This window comes from Chanodichthys erythropterus, chromosome 21 (assembly GCF_024489055.1).
Source record: "Chanodichthys erythropterus isolate Z2021 chromosome 21, ASM2448905v1, whole genome shotgun sequence".
NCBI classification, from domain to species: Eukaryota; Metazoa; Chordata; class Actinopteri; order Cypriniformes; family Xenocyprididae; genus Chanodichthys; species Chanodichthys erythropterus.
The window spans coordinates 18494074-18500648 of NC_090241.1; the positions used below are offsets into that span (position 1 = coordinate 18494074).

General features: G+C 33.2%; 1 long non-coding RNA gene across 1 annotated transcript; it reads right to left on the reverse strand.

The window, feature by feature from the left end:
- Positions 1-981: 981 nt before the first annotated feature.
- On the reverse strand, positions 982-4392 carry LOC137011554 (uncharacterized). Its single transcript, XR_010893490.1, has 5 exons — positions 4200-4392; positions 3151-3240; positions 2913-3002; positions 1594-1682; positions 982-1471 (listed from the first exon to the last, which is right to left on the reverse strand). It is a non-coding gene; the product is annotated as an uncharacterized lncRNA (long non-coding RNA).
- Between the last annotated feature and the right edge of the window lie 2183 nt (positions 4393-6575).

The window sequence follows — 6575 nt, forward strand, 5'->3', positions numbered from 1 at the left end:
GTGAGAGAATACCTCTTATTCATAAAGCTGCTCTGAGGGGGACAGGTGCTGTCAAGGGGGGAACCTTTCAGTGCATGGGGGAACTGTTGGTAAACACATTAAGGGAGTTTGGAACAGAACTGGCTTAGATGATTGCTTGACTAGGCAAGAACAGTTCCTCACCATCAAAGAAGTGCTTGAAAAACTCTTGGCACACAATTTTAATAGTTAGAAAAATTAATGTAACATTGCATTACCGTGTTGATATTTGGAAACTAGTTTAAAATAACCTCCATGAAAAAAGCCCATGTGTATTTTCACATTCACTGACAAAGTTTCAGTAATATCTGTCAAATGGGTTTCATCAGAAAAAAATTATTTATTATTTTTACACATATATTATTGAGGACCCCAGACATAAAATGTCAGTCACTCTTAACAGAACATGAAGGTTAATAATGTTCTGATACTTCTGTGGCCTGATAATATATCAATAAATACAAGAGTACACTCAAAAAAATGATCCTTTAAACCTACTTAATTTTATTATGGACAGTGGTTCCACACAAGCAAATTGTTTTTTATTAACATTAATAGAATTTTTTTAATCTATGTAAAATTCTTGTGTTGTGACAACACAACTGAATGAGGACAAATCTATTTAAAATAGTAATGTCAAATCAAATCAATGCAATTGCTTCCCTGTAACTTAAACTTGTTAAGTTTAGTGGACATGCTTTAGTTTATTTAAAACCAGCCAAATATGTTTCATTCAACCAACAAAAGGAGGTTTGTTTCAAATAACTCAATTAAATTATGGACAGTGGTTCCATCCAATTAGGTTTTGTTACTTTAACTCAGTGATTTCTATTTAAAGTAACTCCCTTCAAAGCAGCATTTATTTGTGTGTGATAACCTTGTAGAGACAAAAAAAACACAAGATATGTAACAAGTTATCAAACTGTATTTGTCAGTTGCAATAAACTGTTTTAAACAGCCTATTCAGTCATTACATTCAAGAATCTTTAAACTTGTGCAAATGCTTTTAACAGTCTGATGTAAAAGTAATTTTAGATAATGTTAGAATCAAAAGACTTCTGCAAACTCAAGAAAGTGAAAATTAACCTAGAAAAACAAAAACAAACAAAGGATAAATATAATTAATTTTTTTTTTTTTATACAAATTTACAAAAAAAAAAGTGTCCAGATGGTAGTGTGCTCTTCAATGCACTTTATTGGATAACTTGTTGCCATCAATTTTTGCAGTGCTTTGAAAGTATACCTGAATCCAGGAGGGTAGCTCAAATTCAGTCCATATTTTAGTCTCATCAACATGGCTGTATATGGCATATGGGACACTGCTAAGGTCTGAAGAACCTTTTGCCCCTCTAACACCACTCCAACATCTGCTAGGCTCTCTTCTATATCTGCACCTTCCAGTCTTATGAAATAAATCCCCATCAAAGTCTTCTGAATCGCCTCCTGTCCTGTCCTAGTGTGGATATTAAAAACAAACAAACAAAAACAGTACTCTTAAATTCCTGTGTATTAACTTTAACAAAGCATTTAGCATCCTTGAAAATAAACAACATTTTAAAATGCACATATACTCACCATATACAGATCAGACTGCTAGGGCCTTCTTTCATGTAGACACAGAGAGATTTGATTGTGCACTCTCTCTTCAGTTCACTGTCACCATTCTAAAGATGCAAACAACAACAACAACATTACCCAAATATAGCCTTTAAATATAATAATTCACCTTTCCATAGGATTACCCTGCCATTGCTCCCATCATACTCAACCACTTTCAGTTATCCATCCTCCTCATGCTTTACATCAGGGTGTGAAAGCTTGCTCTTAGAGGGACTGTTCTGCAGAGTTTAACTCAACCCAAATTAAATGCACCTGAACCATCAATGTTTTTTTGAATTTTCAAATAAGAACAAAGTGTTAAACTTTCAGCTTGCGCTGGGGTAAGTTAGAGCTAAACTCTGCAGAACATTGTCCATTAACAATAGTGTTATACATGTAACATCTGTCAGTTACTTTGCATTTATTGTATTTATCATGGTAATAAACAATCTTATATCTGGTTTTTTTATGCATGCTCATGACCATAACCCCAGTGAGAAAATATTGTTTTAAAGGGTTAGTTTACCCTAAAATTAAATTTCTGTCATTTATTACTCACCCTCATGTCATACCACACCAGTAAGATCTTCGTTCATCTTCTGAACACAAATTAAGATATTTTTGCTGATATCCCAGGGTATCTGATCTACTCAAAGGCAGCAACGTCATTGCACCTTTTGACGTCCAAAAAGTTAGTTAAAAATATGGTTAAAGTAGTCCATGTGACTGCAGTGGTTCAACTTTAATGTTATGAAGCGATAATAATACTTTTTGTGGTCAAAAACAAAACAAACATTATGACTTTATTCAACAATTTGAACTGTCATCCTTGTTTACATCCGAATGCCAACTTAGTATAGGCTGAAGCTGAACACGTGCATTTGATGCTGACACAGGAGTCAGCCAATAACGAGCTGTTATTCGGACGTAAACAAACAGAGTTCACTACGTATGACAACAGTTTAAATTGTTGAATAAAGTCATTATTTTTGTTTTTGTGCAAAAATAGTATTCCCGTCACTTCATACCATTAAGGTTAAACCACTGCAGTCACGTTGACTATTTTAACCATGTTTTTAACTACATTTCTGAACGTCAAAAGGTGTAATGACGTTGCTGCCTATGAGTAGATCAGATACCCTCAGATTTCATCAAAAATATCCTAATTTGTGTTCTGAAGATGAATGAAGGTCTTACCGGTGTGGAACGACATGAGGGAGAGTAATGACAGAAATTTAATTTTTGCGTAAACTAACGCTTTAATTCAAGGTTTTTTTGAGTGTAGTTTTTCATACCTGTGTAGTGGGCACCAAGAGATGTTTAATTTTTTGTCCAAGGACGACTCCTCAATTTGCAAACATCAGTTTTCCAGAGTATCCATCCAGCTTGACAACGAATGTTGACACCAATGGGATAAATTTAAAACAAAGACGTTATGAAGAGCAGGTTTAGCAGTTTTATTGTGCCAAGCCATGGGTTCTAACTAACTACTTTTATTAAAACCTAAAAAGACAAATACAGTGCTTCACTTACCTTAGCCAAAACGCCATTTTCTCCTTCAATAAATCTCCTTCCTTTATTTCACCAAAGACAGTGACGAACTCCAAAAACCATGATGAAAAACTGTCATAAAAAAGTAATATCAGATAAAATGTCAAAATGTATGCATCTGCAAGGTGAACGTGGCATTATTTGTACAATTTTACTGGGACTTGCATAGCTTAGAAACTACACTGGGAGGTTTTAGGAGCTAAAATGCTTTACCCCATTTTCACAGACTAAAATGCATATTTTAGCTGTTTTGACTGAATACATTATACATGATAAATCTTAAAATATGTGGATGTCATTGTTTTATCTAAAGATGCACACCAGTAATGTTTTTTTCTAGTTTACGTTTATAAAAGCTACAATGCCCTAATTGAAATAATGCCTAATCCTGGTTTAGCCTAAGCCCTGTCTGTGAAACCAGGCCTTAATATACCAAGACTGTGATAATCAAAGACCAAACTCTGAAACACAATTCCAATAAAAGCAGATGAGCCCAAAATATCAACGCAATGCGTTTAGTTACACGATAAGCGTTTTCCTCCCATGTTTTACACGCTTAACATAGCTATTAATACCGAAACAGCAATCTAAAAATATCAAATTCTGATGATGATGATAGCCTAAACCACATGCTATTCGTGCAGATTAACCTAAAATATGAACGACGTTTACGTTAACTAAACGCGTTGCATTCATATGCTGGATTCGTCTGCATTTAACGTTAGTTTATTAATAAGGTGCGTACTGAGTTTTAACTTTTAATATCACTGTCTTAGTGCATGAAGCCACGTAAAACTTTTTCAAGTTAAGTTAAGCGTTTTACACAACAGATTAGTGTAACAAGTACAAGTATGTTACAAATAAACACGCATCTTTCAATCGCATGGAATCATCCATTAATGGCACAATAAACGTTAAACAATAAAGTTTAACACAATATTCAATATCAATATATTAAAAACATCCCAGCGCAGACTTTGTGAAACACTAACAGAAATTAAAGCCTTTAGATTAACTTTTTATTTTCTTACCTCACTGACTGACGTCTGACGCCATTCACCTTGCCACCTCCTTCGCGCCGTCTTCATCAAATACGTTGGAAGTCGTCACATCCGGTTTTTTGAATCGCTAACTTAAACACTTTACATTAGTTTAACGACTGATAATTAAGTATAGTGGAAATTGGCACAGTTTCAGTTAATGAAACGCAATACAATAGTGTTTTGGTGGGAAAAGAAATGTATGTGTGTTATTTTAACAAAACAGATTAGGGTAAAACCAACAGTGCTGCAAAACCATTTTTTTGAGTGTATTTCCTTGTTTGTATCTGTGTTTGAAAGGAAAAAGAGGGGGTTTGGAGAGTGAATCTAATGCTTTCATCTCAGACGTGCCATATGGTGTTCGTGTGACAGGTGCATCTGCTACTGAGTCTGTGGCTACTGAATTCCTCAGGCTTTGTTTACACAAAACAGCATAATCAACCAGAAATCTTATTTCATCATATATTTTACAAATATAGTCATATAGTTACACTTTTGAACGTTTTCATGTGTAAAATGTTTATACATTTCTACAAATTTTTATGTTATAATAACAGCATGGTTAATTGATATGCTCCTTCAGTATCACTATTAAGGGATTTTTGTGAAAGAAGAACCATTTTGTGTTCCCCAAAGAACCTTTTTGTTAACTGAAGAAAAAAAAATCTTAGTGTGAAGAATATTTCAGTAATATGATAAACCTTTACCCACTATAAAGAACCTTTTGTGCTGTGGAAAGGTTCGTCATGGAACCATCAATGCCAATAAGGAACCTATATTTTTGAGAGTATACAATAAAAAGTTAAAGAAAATTTTAATTGCTCTGTGTTTACTAAACAGTGCATGATGAGGGTTAAATATTATCAGCAAAAACAGAAAAGTGGAATCTGGTGCATGCTGAAGAGATTGTGTTTATGGTATAAACAAGCTTTGTTTTTCTTCTGAGTGCCGCAAACAGGGGAATTGGGTCCATAGAAAATTGGAATAGTTTTCCGCAACAGTGATATCATGGAATGTCTGACCCTCTGCTAGGCACAAGGGCAGGTTTTGACGTAGCTTTTTCTAACCCTTTTTCTAGATTGTTCCATTATAACTCTCAAAATTTTGTTTGTTTGTTTGTTTTTTTGTGGTAAGCACTAAAAATTGTAAGTTTAAAAATAGTTAACATTAAATACTTTAGGCAAGTTGATATGTCCTTGGGTGTATTTTGCTAATGCTTTTGTATTTGTTATGGTAACACTTTACAATAAGGTTCTAACTTCTATATGGTTAATGTTAATTTCCACAAATACTAATACATTCTGTCATTTAAAAAACAGCAAGTTGTTTACATGAAAATGAATGAACTGACCATAAATTTAATAATGACCAACAGTACATTCATAAACAAATATTGACCTAAATTAATAAATGCTGTTAAAAAATTGTTCATTGTTCATGATACCTAATGTTATTGAACCCAAATGAACTAAACTTTATTTAAAGTGTTCCCTATTAGGCAAGCAGATTTTATAACTTCATATTATTTGAGAGACTACTTTTAAAAATTCCTTTGTCACATTGCTTTGGCTAACTTAAAAAAAATGTTTTTGTTCATTGAAGCTGAAATAAAATAAGAATTAAGAAATTACTGAAACTAATAAAAAGAAATTAAAGCTAAAAAACTTATAAAAAAAACTAATGAAAATGAAAATTAAATTTCGAAACCTTGAACTAAAATTAATAATTAAAAAATTTTAAAAATTAAAAATATACAGATAAACATTCATTCAAAATATTAATAAAGTATATAAATGATACTAAAATAACAATGTACAGGATCATTTAAATTTAAGTAGTAAAGGCAAAAAGATTAGAAAAAATTGTTATATAGTTTCCATTATACATTGTTATAAACTTGAACTGCCCTTAAATTATTGTAATCCCTCAACATTAACACATTAAAGAATTGCTGAAGTGCTCAGTGAAATTTAAAATCAAACAGTGATTCTTGTGTGTGTAAATGTGTCAGGTTTGTATTGTAGTCCAGTGCTCTAGGCACATGAACAGGCCTTTGTTCTTTGTGTGGACTCTGATGTGCTGGCCAAAGCTTTCATTGTGTTCTGTGAAGTAGAGAAGAAAATTGCAACCTGCCTTTGAAGGCCACTGTCAGTGAGACATTTGGAGCTCAAACGAGCGGTCAAAGAGCAGACGTCACAAGTGTGTGACAGCGTCCTGGGTCTTGACACTCACTATTACACTTAATGCACACCTGGATACGTGGAAAAGTGATTCTTTTCAATGTGTTGTGGAAAATTTAGTCATCAAATACTAAAAAGATCCATTCCCTGATTTCAACTGAAAGAAATCTCTGTCACTCCAGTGAAT